This window comes from Micromys minutus, assembly GCF_963924665.1.
Source record: "Micromys minutus genome assembly, chromosome: 19".
NCBI lineage: Eukaryota > Metazoa > Chordata > Mammalia > Rodentia > Muridae > Micromys > Micromys minutus.
In genome coordinates this window covers 22,244,004-22,257,102 of record NC_137954.1, presented here as the reverse complement: position 1 = coordinate 22,257,102, position 13,099 = coordinate 22,244,004, and the positions used below count along the sequence as shown (strand labels likewise).

Here is a 13,099-nt window from a genome sequence, read left to right as displayed (position 1 = left end):
TTGTTTTATGAACTTGGGGTAGTGGGGATGGGTACCTTATTTCTAATGAATATAAAAACCCACTGTATCTAGCATGTATATTACCTTAAAAGAAGAAACAAAATACATATTTATAATTGTAGTCCTTCTTTTTGTATTTTTGACACAAATTCTCACTCTATAACCTAAGCTGGCCTAGAATTCATTGTATAGAGCAGGCTGGTCTTGAACATGGAGTCATCCTTCTGCTTCTGCTTCCTGAAGGCACTTGTCCAGCTGTAATAATTTTCTCAACACTTGAATTTCGGATTGCTCTCTTTTAAGTTGATGAAAGTAAGAGGGTTATCTTGAACTGTTGCTTCATTTCTCTTGAGCTTTGGTCCATGGTACTGGTGTTTCCCATTAGTTGGCTAAGGTCCTTCTGTTCTATCCAGATAGATGTCAAGAATAGATAAGCTCCTCATCTATTGTTGGTAGACCCTGGCCCACAAATGCTGAAGCCTTAAGAACCGGACCAACTGGCTTCGGAGTTTGCATTAATCTTGAGAAGTAGGGACCAGGATTTAGATGCCCAATGTCTATATATGTAGATTTCTCTGGTTGGTTTTGTGTCAACTTGACAGAAGCTGGAGTTAATCACAGAGAAAGAAGCCTCCGTTGGGGAAATGTCTCCATGAGATCCAGCTGTAAGGCATTTTCTCAACTAGTGATCAAGGGGGGAGGGCCCAGCCCATTGTGGGTGGTGCCATCCCTGGGCTGGTAGACCTGGGTTCTAAAAGAAAGTAGACTGAGCAAGCCAGGGGAAGCAAGCCAGTAAGTGACATCCCTCCATGGCATCTGTATCAGCTCCTGCTTCCTGTTTGAGTTCCAGGCCTGACTTCCTCTGGTGATGAAAAGCGATATGGAAGTGTAAGCTGAATAAACCCTTTCCTCCCCAACTTACTTTTGGTTATAATGTTTGTGCAGGAATAGAAACCATGACTAAGACATAGATACTTAGGTTGGAAGCTTTGTGTTCTACGTTTTGACCACCAGTAGCCACAGCACCTGGTAGCTATTATAATCCGTGGCCTCCAACAACAATGGCAACTGCAGGAGATGGTGCCTGCTAATACTGTAGCTCCTGAATGGGTCACACCTGTTGGGACCCTCAGCTCCTATAGGGGCTAGTGACACAGCTCTCAAGCCTAGATTGTTTTTAATCATTTGGGCCATCACCATATGATAACAGGTAAGAAGCCAAAATATAAAATAAACATCACAATGACACTCCAATCCCTTTGTAAGACTCCCCACCTCCCATTGCTCCCCAGCAAAAAACATTGCACGTATACAACTTTGATTATCAGAGGAAAAAAAAAACCTTGAAACTATATTTGTTATCAGAACAACCTCAAGCTGTTTCACTTCAGGGACAACTGAGACAAGGTTCTCAGACCTGAGATCTCTTATTATCTGGCATAGCGTTTGATGTATTCATCCACTTTGTCCCCCAAATCCTCCTTGTCCCACAAATGATGTTCTGCAGCTTCAATATTCAGTGGATCATCAAAATTCAAAAGATCAGTAAATAAAGAGTTTAATCCCCAAACACCATCCACTAATGGTCTAGTGGGAGCCCAGCCAGTGCCATCAATTGAATGTTTTCTTAGTAGACTTAGACATATTTCCTCTGTTTCTGTGATGTCGGGGTGTGAGGTCAAGCATTCCACCTCAGGAGGCACCATGTTGTAAGTATTGGGAACTTCAGTTTCAAACTGAAATTTTCCACCCTGGTAGTAACCCTCATCTGGGATTACAGTCAGCTGGAAGCAATGATGCTTGTTTGGGTCAAGAAAATATACTTCAAATGTACAAAGTAAATTAGCTTCAAATCTGCAACCTCTTTAACAAGGAACTTGTCTCTCGAAGAAAGCTTCCGAGCAAAGTCAGATGTGGAGGCTGATGTCTGGGATCCTTTGAGAGCATAACCCCACTTCAGCTTGCTTGACAGCATTAACGTTACTGCCACCTTTCTTCTAGAAGACAGGCAAGAGCGGGGTTTAGGGCCAGACACTGAGCACCATGAATCAGGTAAGGCAAGCCGGCACCCAAAGCCATGCCTGGCCAGCAGCAGCACCAAGTTGAGCTGGCCTTCACAGCCACATCAGGTCCCGGTGGCGGGACCATGTCAAAGTCTACTTTTAATAATAGTTCTTAAATGCTTTAACCTCCCTTGTAGCCCACCACCTACCAGAGGTAGTAGAAAAGAATGGGTACAGGGAGATGGTGTGGGCTGGGGTGGGGTGGAGAGCAGACCTGTTTAGGAAGGTTATTTGGAGCAACTCCCATCTGCGTTGTTAATTGGTAGTTCAATTCTCAGGTTGACAGCAGCAGCTTGATCCACTCACAAACATTTCAAGGATATATCAGCGGTCCAGTTGGGTAAAGTTTGGATAAAAGACACAAATCAGCAGCAGTGGCACTACCTAGCAGAGACAGCCAAGCCTCAGCCTAAGTAGGAGTCAGCAGGAGGGATGAGGAGGAATTCCAGGAGAAGTTCTCAACTGTATCTCTCTCAGTGAATTGAAGATCAGCAAAGACAAGAGACTAACAACCCTTGCACTGCAGGGTTGCCACTGTGCATCAAGCGTTTTTTATTCTCTCTCCAAAACATCATGTGTCCTCCACAGGTCTTGCCTTAGCATGTGTCTTGTCTCATCATGTGAATCTGTCACAGTTGACGTTGCTCTGCCAATCAGCAAGGAAGCAGCAAGAAACTGCAGCACATCACCAAAAGTGATTTTGTGTGTTTCTTTCTATGTAGTCCCAACAAACGCAGCTCAACTATAAAGTAAGATAGACCAATACATGCGTGTCCTTAGTGAAGAAACCTTCATCATGTGACCTTCCATGTGCTTCCTTTTACCTGTGTCTGCTTCAGCTTAACGTTACTTCAGAAGTCTTTGACCTGTGTCCACTTCAATGAAACATTCCATCATGTGTTTATCCCAGCAAAACACCATCTAACCCAACCAACTTTCCAAAGAACCCTTAAGTGTCCACTTCAATGCTGTCCATCTCTCCTATGGTTTCTTATTTTTAGTTATCAGAAAGAACTATGGGAAATCAAGGACTGATCCTTGTTCTGTGCTCTGGAAAGCTGAGTCTGTGGCCTGGAACCCTAGGTGAGGTAATGCATTTGGGAGGTTCGTGCCCTCAAGACCTACCACCTCCTCCTACCACCACATCCTGTGGGGGGGGGGGGAGTGGGTGAGTCAGACTAAGTTTGGAATCAGCCCAGAACTTCTGGAATATGAAGTTCAACATAAAAAATTAAAATAATTTTCAACAGTTGTTTTCACTCTGAATCTATGTTGATTCTAAATGTATGATTCATTCATAATAAATCCAGATCCTCTGACTACATGGCCATTGAGCTACAAAAGGGGAAAAGTATTATACATACACTTTTAGCATAGTCTCTTTTTATGTGTTTTTGGCAGAGGTAGCAAAAACATAAGAAATCCAATTGTCTCTCCACACACACACATTATATAAGAGATAGTGATGTATACATATATAAGCCACTACACATAAATACTATGAAACAAGGTTGAAAAATAATTGATGATTAATATTTTCAGGCGATATAGGCTCACAATTATTTAGGGTACTAGCTTTGAAATCCAAACTGTCATGAGACATTATTTCATTTTTTTTCCTCCTTTGCTCAGTATAAGCTTGAGCTAATATGTAAATTGCAAACAGTCTTCTAAAATCAAGAGGAATGTCAACAAAATTACATAGCTAATGAAAAGGCCAATGCGGGGGTTTTTGTTTTGTTTGTTTGCTTTTAAGTTGCCTTACTAAATTGGCCTATTGTTAGAGTGTTTGTTGGTATAATACAAATCAGTTTGAAAGGATTTGGGAACAATTTCAAGGGAAAAGCTCAGCTTGCTTGCAATGCATCTAGATGATCCAAATAGTTGATGTCATTGTCCATTTCTCATTGAAGAAAGAATTCTGTGGTTTAGTACATGATCTCATGCCAGCAAACCATTGTTTCCAGTCTCAGGCTAATCAAGTCTCCAGTGTAGACATTGTGCCCACTTTGTTTCCCCTGTGGTCACAAAGGAAGAACCTGTCCTTTACTTCTATAGTTTACAATTTCTGGTTGTCATAGTATGTCCTCGAACCTCAGGATTTCTTAGTACATTTGCATCTGATTACTGTTTCAGGTAACATGATTGAAGCCTCCAACATCCTGCCAGGACGTAACCTTGGAGCAAGAAGCCCTACCACAGGCGTGAAAACAGTAAGTGTCACAACAGCTCAGAAAATTTGCTGGTTGTGATGTGTTGGGTGGTTTTTGGGGGGGAGACAAAGAAACATCTATTTACCCCAGACACTGAAGAAACCAATAGACCAAAGAGAGCACTCTGTCTGAAACCAGCTTGAGAACCAATGAATTTAATGAGTTCACTTACAGAAGCATGAACAATTCAGAGGTAGCTACACTATTATGAAGCTCCCACACCAGAAATGTCAAGGAAAACTCAAGGAAAGCTGTACTACAAACCAAAAGTCCCACTCCTCAGTGAACTGTATACCTCTTAAAGAATCTCTGGGTGGGACACATGAAGATTTCATGATGTTCTGAGCCCTGTGAGAACATCTTCCACCTCCCTCCATGATAGAAAGAAAATAAACTTAATTACAAAGGTCTACTGTGGCTCATCATAGCTGCTTGGCATCAAGACAGTGAGGCTCCTGTCCAAGCCAGAGGAAAGATCGACACTGCATTAGTCTATGGAAAGAGCAAAGCTCAACATTAATACTGACCATGAGTGATGGAGCAATGGGAGGAAAGGCTGCTGTTTTTCATTTGTCTCAGCAGTGTAGAGTTGGCTGCATTCGGATTGCTCACACGTTAAACATTCTCCCGAAGGCATTGTCTTCACAAAATATACTGTTGTTTTTCTCTCATCCCTCCTGTTCTTAGATGAATTTCCTGGTTCTTCCTCCTTTCCTGAACTTGTAAATGTTATTCTGACTTTCGGGTTCACCTTCCCTTTATGTTTTTATCCTAAAAAGATCTTTTCTGTTCACATGGGTTTAGATACTGTTTCTGCTCTTAACAATTCGTAATCTTTCATCTCCCATCTGAGCCTCAGACTTGAGTATCTAGACAGACGCCCACTGTTGTCTGGATGCTTTCCCTGACACGAAAACCCACACTCATTAGCCTAATCTTCTATTCTTAATTTCTATTTTAGGGAGTACCGTGTTGTTTTCTATCCAGGTCTTAAGCCAGAAACCTAGGCGTCATCCCCGGGAAACTCAGAAGCTTCTTCCTCCAGAAAATGTCTTTATTCCATTTTCCACCTGGATTACTAAAATGCTCACCAGATCTGTATCCATATTTCTTCAATTAAAAAAATTATGATAAGTCCTTTTGTTTATCTCTTGAGCATGTCTCTGATCATTGTTACCTGAGCTCTAGTTGGTCCCCATAGACAAGGCTCCCAGGCAGCCACTTTCTTCCTCCTGTCCCATCTAGCCCCAAAGCTTGCATAAGCCCCAAATGGAAACCAAAAAGTGTCTTTAGACTAGTCTGCAACATCCACGACAGATGGCATGGCTCCATCTGTCCTTACTCCTGCCCCCTTTTGTCTTCTCATTTGTACATACAGTATTAGTTAGGGATTTTCTGTACGATACGAGATTGTGAGATAGTAGTGAGCTCCTCTATATCTTCAACCTCCCCCTCGTGTGTGTGTGTGTGTGTGTGTGTGTGTGTGTGTGTATACTATTGAGAGTTGAACAGAGATCCTTGCGCAGGCTACAGGCCAGTCTATCACCCTATCACATAACTATAGCCTCAGATCCTGCATCTTTGTGTATAAATTTTAGTGTTTATGCTTGTCTTAGTCAGTGTTCTATTGCTGTGAAGAGACACCATGGCCAAGGCAACTCTTCGAAAGCAAAACATTGCATTGGGGCTTGCTCATAGTTTCAGAGGTTTAGTCTGTAATCAGCATGGTAGTATACAAGCAGACATGGTGGTGAAAAAGTTGAGAGTTCTACATCCAGATCTCCAGAAAGAAAGAGAGCCACCAAGCCTGGTTTGGGTTTCAGAAACCCAAAGCCCACTCTCCAGTGATGCAATATTCCAACTCCCTAAAGGCCACATATTTAAATACATGAGCCTGTGAGGGACATTCTTATTCAAGTCACCACAGTGCTGTGCATGTGTATAAACTGAAACTGGTTTTTAATTTGACTTAATGTGTTATGTAAGGAGATATAGGTTTTGCTTTGTGATGTGAGGTAGGTCTGTCCTCTGTGTATAAAGAAATGATTATCTGCCTTTTATTATAACTAGAAGTTTCTAGTCTTTGAGAATATACAGATATAAAGAATGTCTCTTTAGGGTCTGGAGAGATGATCAGCAGGTTAGAATCCCTGTTGCTCTTGCACAGGACCCTGGTTTGGTTTCTAGAATGTACACAGTGGCCCATTAATAATTTCAGCATCATCATATTCAATGCCTCTTCTGACTCAAAAAGACACTAGGCATGTGTATGGTATATACATGTGCACACAAGCAGAACAGTCATGCACATAAAATAAAAGAAATACAAATTTTTAAATTTTTAATTAACCACAAATCTAATCTCCACATAATCACCCAAGTGATCATGTATTGCTCTGACAAAATTTCTGAAACTGGATAGCTTACAAAGAACATATTTCCTCACAATCCCAACGGCTGATAAATCCAAAGACTAGGCTCCAGGAGCTGGTGAGGACTTTCTTGGAATTCATTAGATTGGCTATGAATACTGGCTATGTTCTGGGTAGTCCAACAATGACTATCTCAAGATAGGAAGGTTGGGAACCTGGTTCAGTCTATGAGGCTGGATGTTTCAGCAATCCCAGTCTGGTACCAGAGTCCTGGAGGATTCTGGGAGAGCTGCTGATCTTCATTCTAACTTGAAGCCATCCTAACAAGAAGTTGATTCCAATACCTGGGAAGGAATGCCTCAGCACAGGATAGATGAGCTTGCCAATAAGAATGAAGTCATGTTGGCAAAAAGCAGAATTTTCTTCTTCTGTATCCTATAATATAAGCTGAAGGTGTAGCCCAAATTTAGGATGGGTGTTCTTCCTGCCTTCCTCACAGGAGTGCTCAGAGGCTTGGGTTTTAGTCGGTTCCAGATGTAGCTTTGACAACTGAGCTTACACATCACAGTTGCCATTGCATTAGCATAAGTTACAAATTTGTCTGTATCATACAAAAAAATTGTGCATGGTCTGGCCCTGGTCTGCTATTCCCCCACTTCCTGCCCCACCCCACCTCCTCTTCCATCGATTCCTATTGGTGTATCTCCTCCCCCTCCCCCATCTAACTCTAGTCACACTAACCTCTTCCTTATTGGCTGTCAGAAGGAGTCTTCCTTTGACTGCTTATATGGCTGAGTCTCTTCATAAATTATCAGTTTCAGAGAATCATCTATTTGCTTACTCTTTTTTATTTTCCAATGAAATGCAAAGCTCAGAGATGCCAATACTCTGTAATGGTATGAGGTAAGGACCCATTAAAGAACTGAATGAATACCAAGTTATACAATAGATTGTATGTAGAAAAACAGAAAGTGCTAAAGATAATAATTAATGCCAGCATAATCATTTGGGAACACCATTTAGCCAAATCATGATTAAAGTTTATTTAATCAAAACAGACTTCTGCATGTACACATGGTATTCATGTCTAACTCTTAAAGTTACTGAAGTTTATTAGCTCTCAATTTTGAAAGAGAGTGAAGTTGTGGGGGGTTAGATGGTTTTGGCAAATTTGTACATTTACAATATCAGCAACAAGCTTATTCTTTTGTTGACCTGGTATCTGTACAGATTAGATGCCTAAGCAGAATATACTTTTAGTATATAAATATTATGACTTGTTAGCCTAGGCATGATTATGAGAGCATTCATTGAATTGTGAATAACAATTCTTGCTCATGCTGCTACCTTCAAGACTTTGTTTCCCATAAACCATAAGTTTGGTCCCAGTTGTCCCAGGAGGAACAACCAAGCTCACTTGCAACCTCTGTATACTGAATGACCTCAGCATGGGACACAGACTGTTGATGAAGTCGAGTTGGCTGGTGCTAAAACAGCAGCTGCAGGCAGTTAACTGAGAGTCTTCCCATCCTTTTAAATCTTGTCCCGAGGAACCTATAAACAGCCCATTCCACTGACATCTGGAACATTCTCTCTTAATTGCATTAATCTAGTTTCTGGTATGACATTTGCTTTGATTAGCTTTCTTTTTCAAAACTAATTTTTATTTATTCTTTGACAACTTTATACATGTATACAATGTATCTAGATCCCATTCACTCCCCATGTGTATACAGTGTATCTTGATCCCATTCACTCCCCATGAGTATACAATGTATCTAAATCACATCCATTCCCCATGTGTATACAATGTATCTCGATCCCATTCACTCCCCATGTGTATACAGTGTATCTTGATCCCATTCACTCCCCATGTGTATACAATGTATCTAAATCACAGCTATTACCCATGTGTATACAATGTATCTAGATCCCATTCACTCCCCATGTGTATACAATGTATCTAGATCCCATTCACTCCCCATGTGTATACAGTGTATCTAGATCCCATTCACTCCCCATGTGTATACAATGTATCTCGATACCATTCACTCCCCATGTGTATACAGTGTATCTAGATCCCATTCACTCCCCATGTGTATACAATGTATCTCGATCCCATTCACTCCCCATGTGTATACAATGTATCTGATCCCATTCACTCCCCATGTGTATACAATGTATCTAAATCACAACCATTACCCATGTGTATACAATGTATCTAGATCACAACCATTTCCCACTCCCATCTCCAACTCTGCCCAGGACACTGCATCATGACTTCCAACTTCTTTTTATAAAGAGTTTTTTTTTTAATTGAAGCATATATAGACTGATAAATGATAGGTATCTTTAAAAAACAATGCTTGTCACTTTCTGAGAAAAATAGTTTTTAAGAAACTAGTCAAGAAATAGCTACTAATGTAAGATTTCAGACACAGAAAAGGCTTCATCTCAAGCATATGGATCATGACAATAATAAAATAGACCCTAGAGTTCCAAAGTGGGAGAAAATTCCATCATACTTTCTAAAGTTGTAAATCAACAGGCCTACATATTCATGCTGTTAACCTTTTCTAAGGGAAATGATTCCTATGTGATTCTCTGGTTACGGTAATGTCTATGGGTGTGCACATGATAGAAGGCTGCAGAGTAAAGCTAGTTAAATTCAATTGAATTGAATCAAACTGAAGTGACCCACATAAACTCAGGCCATCGTTGAGACTTCTTAAGAGCTATCAGGACAACTGAAACACTAACCTTTATGCTAACTTGACTCTTAAAAAAATCATGAACAATGGTCTGCCCAAACTATATTCAAACACCAGTCGTGGTGACACCTGCCTATAACCTCCTACACTACGGAGACAGAGGCAGGAGAATATCTAAGAGTCTGCATCTAGCCTGCTTGTAATAGCAACTTCCAGACCAGTTGTGGCTGAATAGAAGAACTTGTCTAAATATACCTATGTGTTTATAAAAATATATAGATATGTATATCTATATATTATATGTAGCTATCTCTTAAGAAACAATCTATCAGACTGCCAGCAGGACTCAGGACCTGCCCTCAGAAAGCTGAGCACCCAGAACAGCCTCACAAGTGCTCTTCCACCCAAGTCCACAGAGACAGAACTGAGTCACTGCCATCAGAACTAACTGCCTGTCCGCAAAAAACCAAACACACAGGAGCAATCTTCTTCCTGAGCCCATGGGCCCTCAGACCCACAGAAGAGACAAGCTCTAGCCAGAGATAACAAGATCATCTAGAATAACAGATAACAAGAGGTAAGTTAACAGATAACAAGAGGAAGGCACAAGATCCTAAGCAATGAAAACCAAGACAACCTGGCAACATCAGAACCCAATTCTCCCACCACAGCAAGTAGTGGATACCAGAAAAACAAAATTTAGACTTAAAATCATACTTCATGATGATAATGGAGACCTTTGAGAAGCACATGAATAACTCTCTTAAACAGTTACAGGAGAACACACATAAACAAGTAGAAGCCCTTAAAAAGGAAACACAAAAATCACTCAAAGAACTACAGAAAAACACAACCAAACAGGTGAAGAAATTGAAAACAGAAATAGAAACAATAAAGACATCACAAGAAGAGACAACCCTGGAGATAGAAAACCTAAGAAAGAAATCAGGAGTGATAGATGCAAGCATCACCAACAGACTACAAGAGATGGAAGAGAGGATCTCAGGGGCAGAAGACAGCATAGAAATCATTGATACAACAGTCAAAAAATGTAAAAATCAAAAAGCTACTAACCCAAAACATTCAGGATATCCAGGACACAATGAGAAGCCCAAACCTAAGGTTAATAGGTGTAGAAGAGGGCAAAGAACAACAACTAAAAGGCACAGTAAATATCTTCAGCAAAATCATAGAAGAAAACTTTCCTACCCTTAAGAATGAGATGACCATGAACATACAAGAAGCCTACAGAACTCCAAATAGATTGGACCAGAAAAGAAGCTCCTCCTGATATATAATAGTCAAAACACCAAATATTCTAAACAAAGAAAGAATCCTAAAAGCTATAAGGGGAAAAGGACAAGTAACATATAAAGGCAGATGAATCAGAATTATACCAGACTTCTCAACAGAGACTATGAAAACTAGAAGATCCTGGACAGATGTCATACAGACCTACAAGAACAGAAATGCTAGCCCAGGTTATTATATCCAGCAAAACTCTCAATAACCATAGATGGAGAGACCAAGATATTCCAGGATAAAACCAAATTTACACAATATCTGTCCATAAATCCAACTCTACAGAGGATAATAGATGGAAAAATCCAACACAAGGAGGAAAAATACACCCTAGGAAAAGCAAAAAAATAAAAAGAAGAAAGGCACATAAACATAATTCTACATCTATCAACAAAAATAACAGGAAACAACAATCACTATTCTTTAATATCTCATAAAAACAATAGACACAATTCCCCAATGAAAAGATGTAGACTATCAGATTGAATACGTAAGCAGGATCCAGAATCTTGCTGCATACAAGAAACTCATCTCAGTGACAAAGACAGACACTACCTCAGAGTAAAAGGCTGGGAAAAAACCTTCCAAGCAAACGGTCCCAAGAAACAAGCTGGAGTAGCCATTCTAATATCAAATAAAATAGATTTTCATCCAAAAGTTATCAAAAAAAAAAAAAAGATAAGGAAGGACACTTTTTACTCATTACGAAAAAAAATCTATCAAGATGAACTCTCAATCCTGAACATCTATGCTCCAAATACAAGGGCACCGACATTCATAAAAGAAACCCTAATAAAGCTCAAAACATACATTGTACCACACACTACTCTCATCAATGAACAAATCATGGAAGCAGAAACTAAACAGAGACACGGTGAAACTAGCAGAGGTTATGAACCATTTGGAATCAACAGACATTTACAGAACATTTCATCTTAAAACAAAAGAATATATCTTCTTCTCAGCACATCACAATACCTTCTCCAAAACTGACCATATAGTCAGTCACAAAACAGGCCGCAACAGATATAAAAAGATCAAATTACTCCCATGCATCCTATAATATCACCATGGACAAAGGCTGGTCTTTCATAACAAAAACAAAAAAGCCCACATACACATGGAAGCTGTACAATGAGTTACGCAATGATAACATGGTCAATGAAGAAATAAAAAAAAAAAAAGAAATTAAGAATTATCTAGAATTTAATGAAAATGAAAGCACAACATACCCAAACTTATGGGATGCAATGAAAACAGCACTAAGAGAAAAATGCATAGCTCTGAGTACCTCCAAAAAGTAACTAGAGAGAGTATATACTAGCAGCTTGACAGCACACCTGAAAGCTCTGGAACAAAAAGAAGCAGATACACCCAAGAGTAATAGACAGAAGGAAATAACCAAACTCAGAGCAGAAATCAACCAAGTAGAAACAAAAAGAATCATATAAAGAATCAACAAAACCAGAAGCTAGTTTTTTTGAGAAAATTAACAATATCGATAAACCCTTAGCAAGACTAACTACAGGACACAGAGAGTGTATCCAAAATAACAAAATCAGAAATGAAAGGGAAGACATAAAAACAGAAACTGAGGAAATTCAAAAACTCACCAGATCCTACTACAAAAGCCTATACTCAACAAAACTGGAAAATCTAGAGGAAATGGACAAATTTTTAGACAAATACCAGGTACCAAAGTAAAATCAGGATTAGTTAAACCATCTAAACAGTCTCATAACACCTAAAAAAATAGAATTAGTCATCAAAAGCCTCCCAATCAAGAAAAGCTCAGGACAAGATGGGTTCAGTACAGAATTCTATCATACTTTCATAGAAGACTTAACACCAACATCTACAAACCATTCCATAAAATAGAAACAGAAGAAACAACTCATTCTTTGAAGCCACAATTATGCTCATACCTAAACCACACAAAGACCCTACAAAGAAAGAGAACTTCAGACCAATTTCCCTCATGAACACCGATGCAAAAATACTCAATAAAAATACTTGCAAACAGAACCCAAGAACACATCAAAACAATCATTTGCCATAATTAAGTAGGCTTCATCCCAGTGATGCAAGGATGGTTCAATATATCAAAATCCAACAACATAATCCACCAAATAAACAAAATCAAAGACAGAAACCAAATGATTTAGATGCTGAGAAAGCATTTGACAAAATCCAACACCTCTTCGTGTTAAAAGTCTTAGAAGGATCAGGAATCCAAGGCCTATTCCTAAACAAAGTAAAAGCAATACAGAGCAAACCAGTAGCCAACATCAAACTAAATGGTGAGAAACTTGAAACAATTCCACTAAACCAGGAACTAGACAAGGCTGTCCACTCTCCCCCTACCTATTCAATATAGTACTAGAAGTTCTGACCAGAGCAATTAGACAACAAAGAGGAGTCAAAGGGATACACAATGG

The 13,099-nt window shown here is 39.6% G+C and overlaps 1 pseudogene across 1 annotated transcript; it reads right to left on the bottom strand.

Moving 5' to 3' along the window:
* Window positions 1-1,430: 1,430 nt before the first annotated feature.
* Window positions 1,431-1,975, bottom strand: LOC308433036 (NEDD8-conjugating enzyme UBE2F-like; annotated as a pseudogene). Its single transcript has one exon. The product of its transcript is annotated as an NEDD8-conjugating enzyme UBE2F-like (transcript).
* Between the last annotated feature and the right edge of the window lie 11,124 nt (window positions 1,976-13,099).